Genomic DNA, 18,997 nt, shown 5'->3' with positions numbered 1-18,997 from the left:
ATGTTTTGGATTCCTCACATCTACTGCTTGAGCTTCCTTGTCTTTCTGAGTCACCTGTAGTTTCCTACAGTATTGTCTTCCCTCTTGTAAGGAAAATATAAGTACATGTTTTAGCACATCATTTTTACCTGCCTGCTTTTAAGTATTCCCTGGTTGGCCTTTATCTTTAAGCTCTTCATCAGGCTATCTGCCACCAAGCAAAAGCAGAAATGAAATAAAGTTTGGAATTCTTTACGTACCTAGTGACTGGGAGTATGAGTTCTATTTGTGACCCCTCCTGTTATCCAAATAGAATGTAACATTTGTTCTTAATATTTTTTTGCTTTCTTCTTTGTTTTAACATCACATTGGAAAGAAAATAAATAAAATGAAATTAATTGCAAAAATCCAGCTTAATCGATTTCAGATGTTTTCATCTAAACTGCATGCTCCAATAGCCAGCAAATCCAGTTTGCCAGTACGGACAGCATTGTCATGCTGAATCCTGTCAGATCTTCCTGTATTTCCTTACAGATAAATAAATACTTCTTGACCGATCTTGGTTGTTTAAGGCAGTGGGGTATGTGCATTAGTCAAGGCAGGTAAAGTTCAACAGACTGCCAGTTTAGGGTTCCAAAGACAATTGTTTTAATTTGATTTTTCATCCAGGTAAAAACAATGTTAAATTCTCCAGGTGATCTCCATTTGGGCTGGTTTTATGTTCAAGCAACCATGCCAAACCCCCCTCCCCCCAAAGATCTGGAGAAATAAAATACATTAGATATAAGTTATTTAAACTACAGCTGAGAATTGGGAAAGAACCTTGTCTTAATCCTTTGTCCTGAGCTTCCCTAGTGTGGGTTACAAGTCTAACGCTGGTTCTGTCTCCCACAAAAAAGTGGAACTGATGAGATAAGGGAATAAAAAAATGTTTTCTCTAAACCTTAAAATCCAAAAGCATAGATTAAAAATGAACTTAAACCACCAGATTGGGAGTGAACCCCATAACATTTTATGGAAAGTACTAGTAAATTCTCTAAAGTCTATTTTAAGAAAAATATATTTTCTGTTTAAATAACGTTTTAGATATTACCATGGGTTCTGGCTTAGAAGCTTTATTCAAATCTTCTGAACCCTCTATTCAGCACTGATCAGACCCCACTGGGGATGCCGTGTCCCATTCTGGGCTCCCCAGTACAAGGAACACGTGGACACACTGGAGCAGGTCCTTTGGCAGGCCACAGACATGGTGAAGGAGGAGAGGCTGAGAGAGCTGAAGGGAGAAAAGTCTTGGGGGTATCTTTTCAACGTGCATTAATAGCTAGTGTGGGAGTGAAGTACAACAGCTGAGGAACAGACTCACTGCCAGCTTCACTGCATCTGCTGAAAGAGCAATTTTTGGCAGCTGGAGCCATTACCCTTTTAAATTGCTGCAGATAAATCTGAACAGTGCTCACGGATCAGAGCTTTTACATAGAAGCACCCATTTAGTTCATTTAGGGTAAGAAAGCAAGTGTCCACAATAACTCATAACTTTCTTCTGCTTACACAGTCCAACTAAATTAATGTGTTCAGTTTTGTTGGGCTTTGGGGGGGCTTCATGACACCAAGCAATTTCAGAAAAAGTTTTGAATTAAGTACATTTCAGCAATTAAATACTCTTCCTTTAAGCAAACTGAGGGAAAAGAAATAGTATATAATGTTATAACTTTTTATGACAAAATGCTTCTTTATCTTGATCTCAAACATTGGATGACAAGAAATGGCATCAAGTTGTGCCAGGTTTAGATTGGATATTAGGACGAAAGGGTTGTCAAGCATTGGGACAGGCTGCCCAGGGCAGTGGTTGAGTCACTATCCCTGGAGGTATTTAAAAGACATGTAGATGTGGCACTGGGGGACATGGTTTAGTGGTGGACTGCACAGTGCTGGGTTTAGGGCTGGACTCGATGATCTCAGAGGGTTTTTCCCAACCTAAATGATTCTAATATTCTGTCATTAAGAGCTTCTTTAAAAATCCTTGGCTAGAAATAAAAACCCAAATTAAAAAGCTGTTTTTAAATACTGTTGACCTTAAATATGAGAGGTCCTCTCAGTGTTTACTTCAGGAGAGCAACGTCATCCCAAAGCACAGATTAGCTTTGAGGAAGTTTTCTTTTGATCAAGTGTGAAGGTTTTTTCAGTATGTTAGATGGTATTGTTTTATTTTTTAAATATACTTCAGTGCATTTTTATAATGTAGAATTTTACTTTTTTATAATGTATTTTTTAAAATGCATATGGTGATTTTTCCTCATTTTTGTTTAGAAGTGTAATCAGTTTATCTCTTCATTTGTCAGCATCACATTTTCAGCACTGGTGAATTGCTGCTATCAGTGTTTTTAGAAGCACAGAATTAATAAATGAATGCCTAATGAGTCCCAGCTAGGTGGCACTGGAAAATGCATTTCCATTCTCTAAGGAAATTATGCAGGTACTGAGCTGAAGAAGCTGCTTTAGCTCATCTCTTTAGGGTCTTCAAAATGTCAGTGTAATTCCTTACACTACCCAAGCTATAGCAGGAAATATCTCATGAACTTGTACCACAGCAAATTCTGAATAAATTTATGAAACACCTCATTGTGCACTACTTTTAATGAGCACTCCTTACTTTTCCTTTTGAGTGTGCACCCTGATTTGTTACCCTTTTTTCCACTCTCTCATTTGTACTAAAAGATATAATTGTAATTGTGAAAGTCCTCTTAAGAATCCAGTTTCTGGCAGCGCTGTAAGACACATTTGCTCTGTTTTCTGCTTTGGCAGTAAACCCTACGTTGTTTTTGGGCAAAACAAAGGTGCATGGCATGAGCAAACAGAAGACACTACAAATCATGTTTCTTCACTGAAAGCGAAGTTTAAATGCCATATTCATCAGATCAGACATCTGTAAACTTGCAGAGTGTGCTGGAGGGAGGTGTCTTTGCACCTGTGCTTACCTTGCTATGCTGGACCCAAAGGATTCTGCGAGCCTGTGGAAGCAGCTGCTCCCAGCCTGGCTGCAGCTGTGCCCATCCCTCATTACACACAGCTTGCACCACAGTTGTTTCCCATGTACTGTTCGAACTCTCCAGCCAAGCCTGGTCCAAAAGACGCATAAGATCCAGAAATAGCTCCATATTAGAGTTTTGAGAGGGATTATGAGAGGTTTTCTGCATAAAACTCTAGTATGATCTCAGAGGATGTTTTGAAATCCCCAACAAATTACTTCTCACAGAGGCTGGATTAAGATCTGCGGAGTAAATGCAGTTACAGGCCTGTGCTACATCACAGAAAGAAACAAGTAAGAAAAACTTGTATTATTATCAGTATTATACTGATAATAACGAACAGCTCACTGTTGGTATGTATTACTTCAGTCTTTCAGTTCTATTGTATAGTTTGAACAACAAAGATTAGAGATGGTCCTGTAATGAGCAATGAACACAAAAGTTGTATAATCTCCCTCTGGCTTTTAGTACTTCTCTGGATCACAACAGTGAAGTAAAAACAGTTAGAAGAGAATAGACAAGCCGGAGGATTTTGGCTAAGTCATTGTTTCCCAGGGACTGCGTAGCAACTGGTGGCTACACAAAAAGGAAAGAAAATAAGGGACATGGGGTGTCTCTGAAAATTCATGCTGTATTTCATTTTCTTCTTTTTAAACCAGCCTATGTACATTTTGGATCCTGTATTAATTTTGGCTCACCTGAAACCTTTCTATTATAACTACTAATTCCTTCTATTTTTATCCGTCACACATATTTTTTTGCTATCTCATTTTCTTTTCAATAAAGCTCCCCCTGAATTAATGCTTGTGTAGGATTCAGAGGGAGGAGGCTCTGTTGGAGGGAGGAAATTTAATAGGGCTGTGTGTAGGAGGATGAGCAGGTCAAGGAAGAGGAGATGAACCTCATGCTTTGTAAGGAAGGATAAGGATGGTATCAAAATAATGAGGTGAATTAAACAGAAGAGAGAACAGCAGAAAGTGAAAGGAATGGAATGACCTTGTTTTAATAGAAACAGGGATCAATGGCAAAGGAAGTGTTCAGGGAGACAATCCATACAGAGCAGTAATGAATCACGGGAATCAGTGCTTTAGGAATAGGATGCAAACAGGAATAAAATATTTAGAAGACTGCTGCATTTACCAGGCTCTTCCAAACTGCAGTGCCTTTCATTAGATTATTAAAACAGTCGTGTACTAAGGAACATTCTTTTACATACTTATTTACTTTAAGAAGTCACAAAATGATCAAGGATTGTCTGACTAGATTAGCTGTGGTATTTTGCATATCAAGGCACTCAAACTGACTACTTTGCAAGGCAGCCAGGTGCTGGAAGACAGTAGCTTACTGTTAAGGATCAGGCACTGTGGAAATCAGTATTTGCTGAAGATACAAATCTTTTACATAATCCTGTCTGTATTATCCCCTATATCCTATCCCCACTAGATTTATGAAACCGGCGATTCACCACTGATCCGATTACTCCAGTTAGCACCAACTGAAAACAAACAAAAAAAAAAACGTACCTTCACCTCAAAATGCTGTGAACACCCAGCTGACTCTGGGGAAATAGGAGCTCCGGGAAAAATCTTGGATCTGGCAGCAGGTATTGACAGTGGTATTAGGACATAGAACTAAGGAATTAATTGAGCAAAGGTAGATCTAAATAATTTCCATAGCATTATGTCCATAACACTTGACCAGATGGTAATACATTGATAAGAGGTGCTACTGACGTTACAGCAAATAATCTGTGGAAGTACCAGTAAGGAACACAAAGCCAGTCACAGCTGTTACCTCGATGGATACTCTGTGTGAAATTTGTCTTCTTTATGTTCATGGGAGGTGGATTGTGGGATGTGTCCATTGAGTTGTGTAGTGACTTAAATATGATGTCAAATTATCACCCAAAACTGTTGATCATAATGTTATTAGTAAAAGCTGGACTATTGTATCTCTGCAGCTGCCAGCCACCTACTCACCTACCTCAGGGATAAGCGGATCTGTTTCTGTTAATGAGGATTAGACACCATTATGAAAACTATTGATTTACATTTGCCCAGATAAATGCAATTAAACTTGTGATATGCTATTGTACTTCATTTAAAAAAACCCAAAAACCAGCAGTATCCTAGCACCGAAAAAGCCTCCAGGAATTCTGATCCAGACTATGACACATTGCAGCCACATTATCCTGACTATCTAGAATTATCTTTTGTTACTGCTCTCTGCTGCAGAGTTTCACAAATGTACTTAAGGATTGTTTCATTGCACTGGTACTACAATCCTGATGAATGCAAAAAGGCCCCAAATATCCAGAGATTTTTCAAAACTTAGTCTAGTGGTTCTCATAAATCCTAAACTCCGAGAGAAATTTTCAAGAGAAAACATTCCTGGAAGGCTTTGGTTTTCACATTCACAAATGGAAGGCCAGAGAGATGCTCAATAGGATTGTTTTAACCAACTATCTGCACCAGATGAAGAAGCTGTACACTTTGTGTCAGTGAAAAATGCCAAAGGAAGAGGAAAAGAACAGAAGGTTAGCAATGCACAGCTTATTTTCTTAATTAATGGTCCATTTAGGAATGGATATTTTTTTATACAGGAGAAGAAGAGAGATGGGAGAATTCTACAGTAACTATTGCACAACTTTGATTATCAAACAGCTGAGCAGGCACTGGAAATCTTCAGACAGAGCTTCACACATCACGGCACATGCCAGTGGTGGCACACAGACCACTGCCAAGCAACATGCTATCCATGAAAGAGCCAAGAACTGCTGCTGCCACAGTGGCTTCCAATAGCAACTTCAGGTACTGCACATCCTCCTCTTCAGGCCAGGGTTCCCAGGGCACACAGGCAGAGGGCTTTGTGAAGGAAGTTAGTGTATGCTCCTTCAGTTTACACTCTTAGCTGTGATTCACTTTTGGACACCTCAGATACTTGAGGAAAGATTTAACCTTCTAGGTTATTCCACATCCTATGCTTTGATAATTCTGAGGTGCCCAGGGTGAACATTATTAGTTTTTCAAGCATAGCTAATTTTGCATTATAACAATATTTTTTATTACTCTTAACTAACTCTTGCTTTTTTTTTAATTGTAATTTTTTAATTACTCTGCCAAATTCACCACTAATGGGTTCCTCTTACTCAAAAAAAGCTAGCTTTCTCCTGCATGTTTTCGTTCCTTTGTTATGTTCTTATGAGCTTGCAAATCTGTAAGCACTTTTCTCCATTTGCAGGCCAATGTGGGGAGGTCAGGATGTTTATAAGGACCTGGAATTCCAAAAAATTCATTTTGTATTTTAGTTTTGATTATTGCCACTTAAGCATAATGACAACATCCATCCAGCTAAAAGTTCAGTTTCACTGGAAATTGCTTTTTTTTCCAGTGAACCACTGCTAATCAAAAATGTATGAGCAATGCTTTCATAAGTAAAAAAAAAAATAGTAAAACAGTCTCATAAGTAAAATAAAATAAAAAATGGAGAGTGAACAACTTTCTGTTCTAACGTGGCCATCTGTCATTTATAAAGACATCACCCCATTAACCTGTCTAATCAACTCCATTCTTTTTTCAAAGTTGGTTAAGTAAGTTTATGAGGAGACGTAGATGTTCTCTTGATTAAATCTGTTGTAAAACGGCCTCCCTGGTGTTCTGCTTTGTGTGCATTTACACATATAAAGGTAATTACAAGTACATATCACTACTGTAAATTCCATGCTTGTCATATTACAGTACATGACATTTTCATTTCCTCCTGGTGAAAATGAAATCTGATAGTTTCTGTTCAAGCAATAATGACCAATTAGAATTTGTTATTATTAATGTCTATCCTAAAGTACTCCAAGTCATGAGGTGGTTTCCTCCGAGGCAGTTGAATTTATAATGTGGAAAAAAGGGGGTTGACATGTTGCTATATCACCTTCAGCCATTCCCCCTCAAGACTGGTTATTCCTTCAACAAACTGGGAGATCCTTACAGAAAACCCACAATACAAGAGAGAATATTACTGAATTCTGGTTTAGAGTTGAAATAACTGATTCTCCTCAGCAGAAATGTCTGTCTCTCAGCTTTCCTGCTTGACGTTTCGCTTTTATCACAGGAACCAGAGCTCAGTTCTCCTGCAAGTGCCCGTAGCTCTGGAGAAGTGGGAGTCAGTTAAGTTGCATTAGTCCTGATGCAATGTGGTCACTTATCTGCATCGGGATTTCTTCAGGGCCTTCAGGTTCCTCCAGTAATGGGGAAACTATTGCAAACTGACCCTTAGAAGAACTGCCCAAGGAATGAAATCAAATAACTGTGCTCTACTGGAACCACAACAGGAAGGCTTCTATAGCATGCAGTCAAAGTTTATGTAAATACCTGAAATACCAAGTGCTTTTTAAATGCTTTACTAGTCACTTAAGTAAGTCCCAAATAGGTTGTACTTGATAAAATTCCAGTTTTGTCACTGCCAATTTCAGCATTAGGGTAATTTTTTTAATTGCCTGACTCTTGTTTAAAATAAAATACCTGTCTTCAAATCCTAGGATGAGTAGATTTACACATATGGATATTTTTTTAAAGGATCCTTCAATGGTCATGGAAAGCACATTTCTTTTTAGAGGAGTTTGAGAACCAAATCTCTGTACGTTATATGTGAAATCTTCCCTCTAGAAACTTTCCTCTCCAGAGGTAACTTGAGAGATAGGCAATGCACAAACCCACAGTGAAGAGAAGAGGAAAGACAGCTCTATATCATATGTGGAGAGAGAGAGAGTGAGAGGGTTAAAAAAGAGCAAGCAGTTGGAATTATATCATGATACCTCATATGATAGAAAGCAGATGACAACTTTTGAGATGCTCCATTTGGAAGATGGAAACGGATCTCCTCTACTCTCACTGAAATGCTGTGGAGAAAGCTGGTAAAGAAACTGTTGAGGAGTGTTACAGCTCAAGAGTGGCCAGTACCTCTCTTGACAGATCTCAGATATTAAAAATTCAAAGGAACATAAAAGTATTCAGACAAAAATTAAATACCCATAACCTCGTATCAAGCACAGAGACACAAGAATGGAGAATATTACTTGCCACTTTTTCTTCTTTCCTCTTTCCCAGGCCATAAGCACCTGTATCATAGTCACAAAGCGGCAGCTGTTTCATCTCCTTTTTCTCTCCCTGAAGAAAACTGACACTTGGAAAAACAAGGAGTAAGCTTATGCCACCTTTACAGTCTGAAGGTAACTGGATGTAATACCATGCAGCAGATAAAACTCTAATCTAGTGTTGGCAATTTTAAAAAATGAGTGGTTTTGCACAATTTGAGCTTTACTTTACTGGGTCTTCCCTCAGAATTTTATTTTTTTCTCAAAAGCAAAGGGAGGTAGTAGTAGCAGAAGCAGAGAGTAGAAGCAGCAATGGCAGACTAAATACTCTGAACTTCAGCTTGTTCAGGCAGCAGGCAGACAGGATCTCAGGAGGAGCTGTGGATGCCCCATCCCTGGAAGTGTTCAAGGCCAGGTTGGATGGGGCTTCGAGCAATCTCGTCTAGTGGGAGGTGTCCCTGCCCATGGCAGGGGGTTGGAAACAGATGATCTTTAAGGTCCCTTTCAAACCAAATCATTCTGTGACGCTATGATTCATGGGAGGGTGCTCTAAGGGGCAAAGGGCCACAGAGACTGGTCAGTCTTGGAGGCCAGCCTCCTGAAAGCACAAGGACAGTCCACCCTGAACTGCAGGAAAATGGGTGTGCACAGCAGGCAGCCAGACTGGTTGAACAGGAAATTCCTAACTCAGTTCAAATGTGAAAAGGAAGTGTATGGGGCTGGAAGAGTGGATGGGCTGAGCAGTAGAAATGGAAGTTTTGTGGCTCTGAAGGGATGGAGTTGGGTGTTACATGCTGTTGCACATTGCCAGAGAGGCTGTGGAGTCCACAACCTTGAAAATTTAAAAAACTTGAATGCATAAGACCCTAAGCAATCTGACTGTACTTTCCAACCTAAATTACTCAATCACTCTACATTCTTCACAGAATTAATAGTCATACAGGCCAGCCTAGTATAGTGCTCAGGGCACTGTCCAGCTGAGTTTTTACTATTCCTACAGAGAGGCTACTTACAATTTTAACTTAGCCATATTAATTGAACCTAATTTAAACTTAATCCTTACTGGTTCATTTCTGGCAGCCTTTCTTTTCAATTTGTGTGAAATGTATGTACCAGTACGTGGGTTTCTTTCTTGGAGGGAGTGTCAGTTTTCAAATCAGGATCTGCATTGTCATGAGGATTTTAAAGATGGAATCAATTAACAGCCTGATTTAATGTAGAATAAATTTTTTTTCAAATTAAATACAGACTGGAGGCTATCTTTGAGTTGTTCTTTCCTATGTGTATAGGCAGCTTGTAAAAGTATAATGTAATATTTTTAAATTAGAGGTATTTCAAGTTATTGTTAAAAATGGTCTCATTTTGAATATTGGCTGTTATAAAAAATGAGATTTACAAATATTTTCTGATACCCAGTCACATCAGAGATACAACAATGCTGTGTGTTGTTAGCATGATGAAAAATAAATTATATGAGAATAGCATAGATTTTCTACAACATTCACTGCACTTTTTATTCAACATTTTATATAAATTGATCTAAACATACTTACAGTAAGGAAGTGAACTAGATGACTTCTTGATGGTACTTCCTATAAAATATTTCTGTGATTTCTTTGTCAGGAAATTATTACAGATCTGAGCCCAGGGTTGAGAAGTCCTTCTGCCTAAGCCTATGCCTACTGAAATGCACTGAGGTCTCTTCAGTTAGACCATTGTATTTAGCTGAAAGAGATCCAAAAAAGAAGGCTTAGGTGCAGAAATAAAGGTTTACATGCTCTGGTAGTGCAGCTGTACTGGTTCTGATGACAATGTTCTGGGTTGTTATTTCCTCCTCTTTTATTTTAAGCACCCTTGCAGTAGCATGGCAAGGGTGTTTATATGTTTAAGAAGGATCTCTCTTTTTCAACTTACATTTGTATCTCAAAAGGATACAAAATTAAAATAGATGGGATCAGATGTTAGCACATAACCTCACTGTTTGAATTTAATAAATACTGCAAATTGCAGTCTTGCTTAAAGAAAGGAGCAAAAATTGAATAAAGGGTTTGGAATTCAGCTGTAAAAAATAACCATAAGTATCCACACATTTTTAAAAGCTTGAATTCCAGTGTTACGAGAGTGTGAATGTTGTCGGGGACTGGATATAGTATTATTCTAGTGCTAAGTCTATTTTCTGCTTTTTGAAAAAGAATTTTCCACTAAGATTATGACTGCCAGATTTCCTACACCACTTGCTACCCTCAAATATTTTGGAGGCTCCCATCATCTTAATACAAGCTGTAAAAGAGATGATTTGGCCCTGGGACTACAGACGTGCCAGTTCCTGTGACACTTCAGACACCTGGCAGTCTAAAGTGTACAATTTGAAAACACTTATGTGAGCAAATAACCGTGCTCTCCACTTACTAAATTAATTTAACGAGCCACATTGTAAAATTATACTGCAAGCCATTCATGATCCTTGAGATGAAACATGTTACTCTTCAAATAATGCTGTACAGTGAAATACTTACACCTTGAAAGGAGAAAAAAAAATGACAGAAATAATTTACCTGATCTCTCATATTTTTAACATATTGGCCTCATACAACTGATGATTGGGTAAATAGGCATTCAGGCACATGCCTTTTAGACAAAAAATCTTAAAGTCTCATTTTCTTAATTTGAAGTGGGTGCTGGATAAAATGCATGAGGAAAGTCAGATTTTTCTGCCAACTACAGCATAGTGGAAATCTTCTTGCATAATGAAGTGTTAACTAAGTCATGCTTTTGGAGAATGATTTAAAGTGTGATTCCAGCACCAAGAGACTGTAAAAAAAAAAGCAGGGCTCCATGGTGTCTCAGTAATTTCAGCATAAGATATGCTGAGTTTGCAAGGAAAAAAGGTGGGAATGTTTGGTTTGGGATTTTTTCCCCCTCCTAATTTCCAGTTCCCCAAACTCCTCCTTTGGGCTTTTTATATCTCATGCATCATTAGATGGAATAAATTATCATCAGACTAAATTGCATAATTAACTATGGCTGAGTTGGCATTAAAGGGGGAGAGATTTTAACCTGCACCATAGGCAAATTTGATGGGAAATAACTGACAAAGAAAACGGTCAATCACCTCACTGGGGCTCTTCTACAAAATAATCTTTTATAGAAGAATCAGAGCTTTCAGAAAAGCATAATGAGCTAAAACAAGCTTGTATAAAAATATGCATGATATCCCAGTTTAAGGAAAACTCAGTACCAGCTTTATGGATAAATTTTAGATTGTTCTATCAAATATCAGGAAAAAAACCCAGAGAACTGAGAAACAGAGAGATAAATAAAATTTTGGTATTCAATCATTTGCTTAAGAAAATAAAAAAGAAAAAGGTAGATAGAATACATAGAAATGCCCTAAAACAGGTAAATCTGGATAATCCACTGAAGTATCATCTAAAAAAGCAGAGGATTACGGAGCACAGGCACGATCTGTCCCCGTATCCTGTTTAATTTGCAGAAGTAAAAAATTAAGAGGCAGCATATAACATCTGGTCTCTATTCCCCACAGAGACCAGATTTAATTGTACTTATACTAAGAGACCATTATTTTTGTCTAAACAGCTTTCTGCTCTTTCAACCACAGTACTCTTAGTACCTTGGCTCTGCCTGTGCACAGTGTCTCCAGCCCACCCTCCAAAGCAGCAGCAGAAGGGGATGGGCATTTTGGGGGAGAGGGCAGAAGTGGCCCACTCCCAAGGAAGGGAAGCTCCCTTCCCTTCCCATTCCCCACTGCTAGGGCAGGGGGAGGGCTGCAGGGAAAGGCTGTGACCTCAGCAGGCAGCACAAGAGGTGAGAGGGGCTAGAAATGCAGTGTGCTTGCTCCCTGTTATTAGGAATGCTGGGAAGTGATCCATGCTAGCAGTAGTTTTTTCTTCATAATTTATGTGTTATGCCATAATGTTTTGCTACAGTGGGATTCAAACTATTCGAAGTATTTTTAATTAACGAGGACCCACAAAGGAAGAAAGCTATATCCGTACAAGAAAATAGGACAACAGGGAGCCAGCCAGAATTCTAAGGAAAATATTGTCAATGAGGCATACGGCTGACTGAGTCTTGACTTACACTGTGGTGCAATTATTTAGGGCGAGCTAAATAATGTAAATTTGAAGCAAAATCAAAAGCAGAACGTTAAATAGGCTGTAATAGTGCTATGGAAAAGCATATACTCACCCAGAATGGACACTGCCTGGCAAAGCACCTGGACCATGCTTTTTTTCTGCCTAAATTACACATGAACTCTTGACTAATGTTACTCCAGATGAAATTTAGGTTTGACTAATGTATTCCTTAATAGCTGCTTGTTGTCGGCAAAAGTAAAGAGTTATAGATAACAAAATTAAATATTTTTTCCCTAAATTAGAGGCTTTTAGGCATAAAGCTAACTGAAGTGAATTTGCCATGGAAGCAGGCCACCAGGATTTAGCTTGCTTTGCAGAGGTGCAGAGTTGGTTTTGCTTTTTTGCTGTGCAAGTTATTTCTGCAGATTTACCCTGACTGTAAGATTCGCTAAACTGGAAGTGTAAAAACAGTTGTAGGAGTTATCTGAGAAGGAGAGAGGAGAATTTAAAACAAAGAGCTTGTGTTTTACTTTGCTTGTAAGGTAAAAGTAAAGGGAAATTTGGGGATAATGTGTATTATGTATGCTTTATGACAGCTAAAATGAAAGGGAAGATTGCTTTTTTTTACATCTGCAAGGAATAATTTTCTTGGTACAGATATTAAGTAAAATGCTGATAATTCCTTCCTCAAATGTGGAGTACATAAATAAGTTATACAAGAATACTGATTTTGTTGTGCAGTATATTCATAAATATTAGATAAAAAAAGAATCTCAGTTACAGAAAGCAACAAAAGCTAGTGCAGTCTCTTGAGTTTTCCTTGTATTAAAATAAATTAGTAGACTTGCTTGGATTCTTTAAAATAATTTCTACCCAGAAGTTAAACATGTTTAAATAAACTGACTGCATAGATCTTCCAAAGAAAGAAAGGCCCAACACTACTGCCAGACTTATGAAGAAAGTTTCTTGGTTTTATCTGGTGGATTAAAAAGTATATGTTAAATAAAACATGGTTTCTGTTGATTACTTGATAATAGTTTGGGTGGCCTGTGTATAAAAAAAAATTGCAGGTTTCTCTAAAAGAGTCTGGTTTTGTACGAACTGCTAGTTTTCACTGCTGGTCTTTTTTTTTTTTTTTTTTAAAAAAAAGGTACCAGAAGGTTACATTTCTTAGGAACACTTAAAAATATCTTTGACACATGTAGCAATAAGAAAGTGTTATTCAAAGCTTGACCATTTAAATAGAATTAATAGAAATCCATTTTGTTTAGACTGGAAATCTGAAAGGATGAGACTGAACAAGACTCCCTTTTCCCCCATTTTTCTAAAAACAGTCATACCCTGAAGTGTTGACTGAACTGTTCACTCTCAGCTCTCTGTGACTTTAAAGGTGACCTTCTCTCTGTCTGCACTGTGTTATAGGGGTAGTGACTTCTCCTTCCTTGTAACCTGTATAAAGATCCTTGGGACTGAATTGATTTGATTTAGGGAAGCTGAGATCAGGAAAGTTTCTGGTACTTCCACTGTTCTTATCTTACATAATGATTACTAGAAAAAGACACTACAGAACCCCTTCACATTGAGGAAACTGATGGCAAAGGCCAGTAATTTTGGGTGCTAGAGACAAAATCTCAAAGCAGTTAACCAGCTTCATGGCAAATGGACAAAGCTAGAGGAGAAGACAGGAGATGTTGCTTCCTCTATGTTTCCAAAGATTTACAGGGAGCTACATAACACATCCTGGCTTCTGAATTACGAAACCACAATTATTCTTAGGTGGGGGTTACAACCCCTTATAAGGAGACAAATAGTTTCCTTTCCCACAAAGCCTTTCTTCTAGAAATAGAGATGCTAGACCTTAGTAATCGAAGCAAGAAACTTCACACGTGTCTTTCAAACTCAGGAGAACGTATAACCAGTTCTGACCACAGGAACTTATTTTGTCTGACATGGTGGAAATAAAAACCATGTTGCACAGCTTACCTTCAGTTCTTCTGCCTCCCTCCAGTCACCAGGCATCTCCCTCATGGGCTGGTCTGATGGGCTAGTGGACAGGAATAGCTCCGTTTCTTACAGTATTTGAGGAAGCCACTTTGTTTGGAGTGGTAGCAAAGTTTAAAGGTCCTTCCCCTTTACTCCACACTGGTGATGCCACATCTGGAGAGCTGTGGCTCAGCTTTGACCAGTGGCAGATCTTTTCTGCATCCTGCTGGAACTGGTTCTGTCTGCCACAGGGACAGTTCCTGATGTCTTCACAGAAGCCACCCCTGCACCTCTGCTGCTACCAAAACCTGGATACATGAACCTAATACAGAAAAAAATAATATAAAAAGTGAGAGGGTACAAGAAACATAGTGACAATTTAAAAATACCTTGAACTGCTCAGAGGGAGACATTGCAAGAAAATTTTAAAAGGGACAAGAGACAAAATATAGCAGGAGGAATTCATCAATGATCTGGATGAGGGGATTGAGTGCACCCTCAGTCAATTTGCAGGTGACACCAAGTAGGGTAGGAATGTTGATCTGGAGGGCAGGAAGGCTCTGCAGAGGGATCTGGACAGGCTGGATCAATGGGTCAAGGCCAATGGTATGAGGTTTAACAAGGTGAAGTGCTGAGTCCTGCACTTGGATCGCAAAAGTCCCATGCAGTGCTACAGGCAGGGGACAGAGGGGTGGAAAGCTGCTTGTCAGAAAAGGACCTGCAGGTGCTGGTTGGCAGCAGCTGAAGAACATGAGCCAGCAGTGTGCTCAGATGGTCAAGAAGGTGAATGGCATCCTGGCCTGGATCAGGAAGGATACAACTAGTATGGCCAGCAGGACCAGGGAAGTGACTGTCCCCCTGCACTCAGCACTGGTGAAGCCACACCTCAAGTGCTGTGTCCAGTTCTGGACCCCTCAATGAAAGAAAGGCATTGAGGTGCTGGAACAAGTTCAGAGAAGGGCAGCAGAGCTGGCGAAGGGTCTGGAGCACAGGTTTTATGAGGAGGGGCTGAGGGAGCTGGAGGTGTTTAGTCTGGAGAAAAGGAGGCTCAAGGGGGACCTTTTCACTCTCTACAACCACCTGGAAGGAGGTTGTAGCGAAGTGAGGGGTCAGTCTCTTCTGCCGGGTAATAAACGGCAGGACAAGAACTCCAGCAGGCGGGCGGGGAGCGGGCACAGGACAAGGACAACGCCGCAGTGCCGCCTCTCTGCCACCGGGCGGCGGCAGCGAGGGCGGGACGGGCGCTGCAGGGCCGCCTTCGGGCCACCGGGCGGCGGCGGCGGCAGCTCCGCGCTCCCGCTCGGATCCCGGTCCTCAGCAGCGCTTGGATCGCCCTGCGCGCACCGCACTCGGAGAAGAGAGAACTAAATCTCAGCTGGCGCTGTTTCATCACCCTCTCGGGGCAGAAAAAACTCCCAAGGTAGGAGGGGAAAAGAATGAAGTGCCTCGGGGCGCCAGTTTCGGGGTCACATGGCTCAAGTACGCTGCATGTAGCTTTGGTGAACATTAAGGGAAGTAAATACAAATACATGCAGCCTGGTCTCAGAGGAGGAAGGATGCTGCTTTTTGTCCCATGTCAACAAGCTACTGAGAAAGCTTGCTCTGCCATGCCAGGGAGACCGTACAGAAAAGCAAGTCTCAGCTATTTCATTCCTCCAGCAAGGCAGACTAGTGTCACAGCGTGGAAGGCAATTCTTACATGGTAGTTACTCTGGGATATTTAAATCAACTTACTATTACCATCTTAGTCCTTTTCCCATCTAAGGAGTTGAAAAATTCCATTTCTGCCAGAGTATCATCAACTTTATAAACTGCTGCACGCTACAGACGTTGTTTCTTCATTGTTACTTTACTCACTGGGGAGTTTTGTTTTCCACCTTTCTCCCATAAAGTGGGCAGCAGGGAGATGAGCCATACAAGCAACTTTTTTTGGCTTACTGCAGCTTTCTCTTGTCTTTGTGAGCCAGCTGTGTGGGTATGCAGATGCTACACATGCCTCCCTTGACCAGAAAGCCTGCACCCAGAGGTCTTTGTGCAGCAGCTGTGACCTTCAAGGAGTTTCTTTGCAGGTGATGCAGCATCTTGCACTCATCTGTCCTTAGACTGCTACTTGCTAGTACTGGGATCTGTGCTTCTAGGTCAAATATACATCTCTGGGGATTTGCATGGTATTCCAGCCTTCTTGTGCCTCTGAGCATGGCTTTGGATCTGCAGTCCAGGGAAGGAAATATTTTCAATGTTTTCCCCATGCTCAGGTGGAGACCCGGCACAAAGGTTCTGCTGAGGCAGAGTTGGCTCAGCGTGGGATATCCGGGGAACCCAGATACCTGAGCTGCTCCTGCCTGTGGGCAGCACTACTCCTTCCTGCAGGAACCACCCTGCGGGCTTCCCTCAGAGACCAAACCAAAGCTGGGAATTCAAAAATGGGTTTTCCAGTCATTGGCTCCTGTGGCACCGTACAGCTGATCCCCAAGAGAGCTGCCAATGGGGGGAACCACAGCCCCGGCCGGACACAGGACACAACAGCAAAGACACACCTGTCACCATGGGTGACCTGTCATCGTGGGCTGCAGAGCTCAGCAGGACTTGGCTGGTACTCGTGCTTTGGGCTCTTTTTCTTCCTGGAGCTGGCATTCATGGAGTCTTTTCAATAAAAGGGAAATACTTTCTAATACGAATCAGTGCAATGGGAATTGCAATGAGACTTATTTGACTGACCTGAGGGTCATGTTTCGTGATGTATTTCTGTACCAGAGTCTGAGGTTATATTTAATGTGTCCTTTGGGTGCTCGCTGGGAACGAGGAAGGCAGATGAACAGACACATGTCTTAGAAGAACTGCTGAGTTCAGAGCTGGTCCTGATGACTAGCAGCAAGACACAAAAGTGATTTTGTCAGTGGGTAAAGCATTTACAAACATGTTGCATTTCCAACAGAGGAGGTGTTGGCTGCCCTATACAGACAAGGGCACAAGGGAGGATAGCTCTGTGGGAAGCCAGATTGTTGCCCATGTAATGATTCAGGGAAAGGGCATTGGAATAACTTTGAAGTCCACCTGCCACCTCAACCCCAGCTTTTTCTGTTGCCCAAGATGTGTATGAGTTGTAAATACTCAGACACCCCTCAGTCTGGCCTTTGGGTGGTTTTTGCTTTCTTCCTCACTAAGGCACTTTTGTCTTCAGTATTCCCATTGAACACTTCCCATAAACTGCAGCTTTGATTGCAGCACATTTAAAGAGGTGGGTGATGAGCTGGTGTTGTCCAGTGGGTGGCTGTAGCACTGCTTTGCCCTCAGATTGCAGACAAACCTGGCTGTCTCATTTTGGTGAAGTATCAATGACTGGACCAACCTTCAGACTAGCCAGAACACTTGCTGAACAGGTAGGAAGGCACGGAATAAAAAGATGTCTCAATGCACGACTGTGGTCCTGCGTTTGTAATTCTGCACCTGTGTCATGGTTTAACCCCAATCAGCAAGCAACTCGGCCCCACTCCCTCCCTCCCTCCCTCCCTTTCCCTGGTCAGATGGGGAGAGAATCAGAGGGGTCAAAGTGAGAAATCTCATGGGTTAAGATAAAGAGTGTTTAATAGGTAAAGCAAAAGCTCCACACACTAGCAAAATGAAACAAAGAATTCACTTCTTCCCATGGCCAGGCAGGTGCTCAGCCATCTCCAGGAGAGCAGGGCCCCATCACATGTAACAGTGACTTGGGAAGACAAATGCTCATCACTCTGAATGTCCCTCCCTTCCTCCTTTCCCCCTCAGTTTTATATGCTGAGCACAACACCATATGTGTGGGATATCCCTTTGGTCAGCTGGGGTCAGCTGTCTCGGCTGTGTCCCCTCCCAACTCCTTGTGCACTCCCAGCCCACTCACTGCTGGGGTGGGGTGAGGAGCAGAAAAGGCCTTGGCTCTGTGTAAGCACTGCTTAGCAGTAACTAAAACATCCCTGTGTTATCAACACTGTTTCCAGCACAAACCAGCTACTGTGAAGAAAATTAACTCTACCCCAGCCAAAACCAGCCCAGTCTGGTCCTATGAAAGGCCCTAGTTCTCCAGAAGAAGGTACAAGGAGGTCCCCTAACAGCAACATCCTAACCAGACCTTTTCCTTTAGCACCCGAGAGAGACACGATGTGAGAATCAAAAGGCAACATCTTTATCCATCGAGGCTGAAAGTAAAACCAAATGGGTAAGTCACCTGCAAATTCCACGGCAATCTAGTCATTCCAGACAGACACCTGCACAGCATGACAGACAGGTTTTCTTGGCGTCAGGCAATTAAATTTTTATCAAGCTGTAAATCAAAACACCAGCTTACAAATTACCATCATAAAACATTGCTGGAGGTTATGTTTTCCTGTTTCTTTTCTACAGCTTATTAACTCTATCTTTCTGGAATATGCTGGTTTAGATTTGTCACAGAGTAAAGCAGAAATGGAATTCAGGTATATGGATGAGTCTTAAAACACTGGAAATAACGTTGTGAACATTTGTTAAAGCTGCTTGTGCCTTCATTCATTGGATATTATACTCACTTGAATCCATTTTGTGTTATTATGTAGATGCATGCACAGACATAAAGCTACCAGATGAGTTACAGCTACTTGCTGTGTTTGCCTTCAAAGAAGCTGATGGACTGTCCTGTCAGCTGGATTGTCCACCTGTAACTGCTACGCCCCTCCCTGATTTATACATGTTGGGAAAGTGCCCAAGAAGGAGCTGGGCCATCTGCCAGTTTGCTGACTTCTTACTGTCATAGACTGAGCTCTGTGAAATTAGACTTTGCTGCACTACAGAATTAAGTGTATTACCTTGCCCTTTGA

The 18,997-nt window shown here is 40.9% G+C and overlaps 1 long non-coding RNA gene across 1 annotated transcript; it reads right to left on the bottom strand.

The window, feature by feature from the left end:
• Positions 1-1,835: 1,835 nt before the first annotated feature.
• LOC113990047 lies at positions 1,836-17,602 on the bottom strand. The gene is made up of 4 exons (XR_005567169.1): positions 16,890-17,602; positions 14,172-14,493; positions 9,645-9,816; positions 1,836-4,598 (listed from the first exon to the last, which is right to left on the bottom strand). It is a non-coding gene; the product is annotated as an uncharacterized LOC113990047 (long non-coding RNA).
• Positions 17,603-18,997: the final 1,395 nt, after the last annotated feature.

This window comes from Pipra filicauda, unplaced genomic scaffold (assembly GCF_003945595.2).
Source record: "Pipra filicauda isolate LSUMZ 115617 unplaced genomic scaffold, ASM394559v2 scaffold8_size5757611_pilon, whole genome shotgun sequence".
In the NCBI taxonomy this organism is placed as follows: Eukaryota; Metazoa; Chordata; class Aves; order Passeriformes; family Pipridae; genus Pipra; species Pipra filicauda.
The sequence above is the reverse complement of the archived record's forward strand: the minus strand, read 5'-3'. Positions and strand labels throughout refer to the sequence as shown.